The sequence below is a fragment of the Hylaeus anthracinus genome, unplaced genomic scaffold (assembly GCF_026225885.1).
Source record: "Hylaeus anthracinus isolate JK02 unplaced genomic scaffold, UHH_iyHylAnth1.0_haploid 11978, whole genome shotgun sequence".
NCBI classification, from domain to species: Eukaryota; Metazoa; Arthropoda; class Insecta; order Hymenoptera; family Colletidae; genus Hylaeus; species Hylaeus anthracinus.
This window is the reverse complement of record NW_026534326.1, coordinates 3,417,421-3,421,629: the sequence shown is the minus strand read 5'-3', so window position 1 is coordinate 3,421,629 and position 4,209 is coordinate 3,417,421. Positions and strand designations below refer to the sequence as shown.

The 4,209-nt window shown below is 36.5% G+C and overlaps 1 protein-coding gene across 1 annotated transcript in view; it reads right to left on the bottom strand.

Annotated features, from left to right (window-relative positions):
• The window catches only part of LOC128896865 (cytospin-A), a 61,134-nt gene extending 56,925 nt beyond the window's left edge, over window positions 1-4,209 (bottom strand). Inside the window, exons 1-2 of the mRNA XM_054160403.1 lie at window positions 3,791-4,209; window positions 1,459-1,714 (exon numbers count right to left, since the gene is read on the bottom strand). The gene's annotated coding sequence lies outside the window, so the exon portion shown is untranslated. The remainder of the gene's footprint in view (window positions 1-1,458; window positions 1,715-3,790) is intronic.

Below are 4,209 nucleotides of genomic sequence, written 5' to 3'. Positions count from 1 at the left end.
CAGAGCGCTCTAACGGCATACTCGCGCTCTGATTGGTCCGGCGTTTTCTCTTAATATCTCTTTAACGAAGCCTCGTACAACATTTTCGCTAAGGAAAAAGTTGTTTCAAATCACCTCTCGAACTATCTCTTTCAAGGAGTTCCAACATTTTTGGACACCCTGTATAGCTAGCGCGCGCTCGCGCGAATCGCCCGACTGCTGGCCCGAAGCTTAAAAAGCGGGAACTTTTGGGGAATAAGTTCTTATTGTTTGTGGGGGCTGCACAGTGAATTAATAAAAGTTAATGATTTCAGGCAGCTTTTAATAGCCACTGAATTGAGAAATTTTTTAGGCTTCTTTCTATTATTATGAGTTAAAAATCTGCCTTACTATAAGTAGCTTCATATTTACAAGACTGATGTATGAGGAAATAATTGAGATAAAAATTTGAAATTTTTAGAGGTTCTTTCTGTTATTATAAGTAACATCTCTACCCAGTTTTAAATCCATTCATCAATTTTTACCCAAGTTATGAAATTAAAAGTAATCAATTGACAAATATTCCACGAAGCTTTACCACAAATAGATTCATATTTGCAAGGCTGATTTACAAAGAAATAATTCAGATAAAAATTGTAAATTATCAGGTGTTCTCCCTACTAAGTTAACTATTGTTTGGATATTCCTTCTCTTACTCTGTCTTCCATAATACATAAAGAAAGAATTGTGTTGACTATAGAAACGTCTTTCCCAATAAATTTAGACATTGGAATGGGAATCTCTTCTTAATACCAGAATATCTCCTTAAACCTACATAAATAAATGTGTAAATTCCACCCTCAAAAGTCCTTGGTTCGCCCTACACTTTACTAGCATTCAAAATTTCAGGAGTTCACGATAGAACCACATTTAAAAAAATAAAAATTTAGATATCCGAATAAGAAGAATCTGTCCTGCAACCTACATAAATAGATCTATAGATCCACCAGCCTAAAAAGATCACTCTACACTTCACCAGCACTAAAAATCTCAGGAATTAACAATAGAACCACTTTTAAAAAAATAAAAATTTAGATATTCGAATAAGAAGAACCTATCCTTCAACCTACCTAAATAAATCTATAAATCCTCCACCCTGAAAAGACCATGCTACCCCACCAATTCCCCATTATTCCAACATTCCATCATTCCTGAATTATTAAAAGCTTATCGACAATTTTTTCAGACGTATCATTACACAGGTAGGCGAGACACGCGATCCACCTTTCGATCCGGCGTGCGGTTTGACCTTGCTCCGTCGCGAAGTGGGTGACCTTCTGACCTAATCGTCGCTAATTTCATTTGCTAGCGTAGATTAGGTAACGCGAATCCCCGCGACGCAGCGTGGAAGCCGAGCGACGCGACGTCGCGCAACGTCCAGCGTCGTAGAGCTCCTGTCGCGCTCCAAATACCTGTCCGAGTCTACCTGACTCTACCCACCTGGCATGATTATGGCTCGTGGCATCCCACGTAGATCTAGCCACGGATCACGACGGGAGGACCTCGTGCTGCCATCGTGGGAATCCATTTTTCCCTCGATTTTTCTCTAATTTGCCTCTTATGGAGTTTTGCAGCGAAGGAAAACATTGAGTATCGGGGGATCCCCTCTTGTCGGAGTTCTGTAGGAGCGAAGAGGTCTCTTCTGGGCACTCTGCGTTGACCTCTTGAGGGTGGATCAGTTACAAGAGAGATTCTTCTGAAATATTGGAAGAATAGTATTAGAGAATTTGGCACAGTTAAGGGGTTAGGTTTGGTTTACACCATTTCTATCGTTTCTAAAAATCGAATTTTCTTTGTTTTTTTGATTAAAGTACTTTCTGTTAATTAGAAATCGATATCAACTTTGTAGGAACTCTTTAACCTCATTTTTCAATCAATCGGCTTGAGTCTCTGTTTATGTAATCTCCTTATGTTTTTCTAGCGAAATACGTAGGGTTTTTTTTTATATATGTTTTATGCAACTTACCGAAAAGTACAAAGTACCACAATTTTAAAGTTTAACCATTTTTTTGTTTAATATAATGATTATTTAATTTAGATAATTAATAAGTATTTGTTACACATGTTGAATAACCACCCTATTTACATACATACTTTCATGCTTTTTCATACATAACCTCATTTCTTTTACACGCATGCCAACCTCAGGCGCTCTTCACGAATACCAACATTCAAACATTTTCATCCTCATTCACTCTCATTCAAAACAAACTCTCATAGATATGAGGAAATAATTGAGATAAAAATTCGAAATTGTTAGGCCTTCTTCCTATTATTATGAGTACCATCTCTACCCAGTTTCAAATCTATTCATCAATTTTCATTGGAGCTAGAAAATTAAAAGTAACCGATTAACAAAAGTTTCATGAAGCTTTACTATAAATAGCTTCATAATTACAAGGCTGATGTATACGAAAATAATTGAGATAAAAATTTGAAATTTCTAGGCCCTCTTTTTACTATTATAAGTAAGAACTCTGCCAGTTTCAAATCATTCCATTAATTTTTACCCAAGTTATTAAATTAAAAGTAACCGACCAACAAAAGTTTCATGAAGTTTTACTATAAATAGCTTCATATTTACAAGACTGGTGTATAGGGAAATAACTGAGATAAACATTTGAAATTTTTGGGCCCTCTTTTTGCTATTATAAGTAAGAACTCTGCCCAGTTTCAAATCCTATCATCAATTTTTGTAGGAGCTAGAAAATTAAAAGTAACCGATTGACAAATATTTTATGAAGCTTTACCTTACAAATAAATTCATATTTACAAGGCTGGTGTATAAGGAAATAATTGAGATAGAAATCTGAAAGTTTTGGAACTTATTCCCATTATTATAAGTAACAACTATGCTAAATTTTAAATCGTTTCATCAATTTTCACAGGAGTTATAAAATAGATAGTGTCCTATTAAAAATAATTCTATATATTTTCCATTTAAAACTTCCCAAGTGTTTCTAGCACTTGTTAACGTTAAAATTGAGACCTCAAATTTTACAGAGAGTTTTGTTTACTATACATATTGAAAATGATAAGGACTAGTGAGAAAATTGCCTTGAAAACCTAAAAAACAAATGCAAACATCAAAATTCTCTAAATCAGAAGATGTCCCTGAAGAAACCTACCACCAAGATTCTCGAAACAACATCCTCTATAATTCTATATATATAATAATAATTCTACTATTTTCTATGTATTATTATTACTAATAATTCTATATATTTTTCATTTAAAACTTCTCAAATGTTTCTAGCACTTGTTAACATTAAACTTAAGACCTCAAATTTTACAGAGAGATTTTACTATACATTTGCAAAATAATAAGCCCCAGTGAGAGTTGCCTTGAAACCCTAAAAAACAAATGCAAACATCAAAATTCTCTAAATCACAAGACGTCCCTGAAGAAAGCTATCACTGACATCCTCGAAACAACATCCTCTATAATTCTATACACATAATAATAATTCTCACATTTGCAAAATAATAAGGAGCAGTGAGAGAATTGCCTTGAAACCCTAAAACAAATGCATACATCAAAATTCTCTAAATCAGAAGACGTCTCTGAAGAAACCTACCACCAAGACCTCGAAAAGACATCCTCGAAACAGTCCAGCAAGACTGTTACTTAAAATTAACGGTACAGACACCTCGATACCGGAACTGGATGTTGCAGGAGATCGCCGATTCGTGGAAAGGTTGGGTAATTACGTGAACAGTTACAGTTGGCGCGCACAAGTGGCGATGACTGAGAAAATTACATGGTACTCACCAGTACTCATAGAACGCTCCCGACGAGTCCTAGTACGCTATCGACCCGTAATCAGGCGTGGTAAAAACGGTGGCTGGTTTTTCGACACCGTCTATCACCGGTGGACGGAACTCGCGGTTGCGGGGACGGTGGCGAACGAATGCGGAACCACATGCGCCGTCGACGACAGCCCGCGAGAGACTGCGAGAGACTGTCGAGCAATCACGACGCATCCGTCTTCGACTTGGATAGGCAAAACGCATGGATGGATGGATAGCGATCGGGGAATTACCGCCACGGAGCGGCCGACTCGGGGCTTCTCGCGCTATTTCGCATCGAAAATCATCCCTTTTATTAATTAGGTTATTTTGTATAGCTTTATGGAGATTTTTTTGTAAATGGAGAATTGCTTGGTATTTTTTTGAAGATACGAAGATATG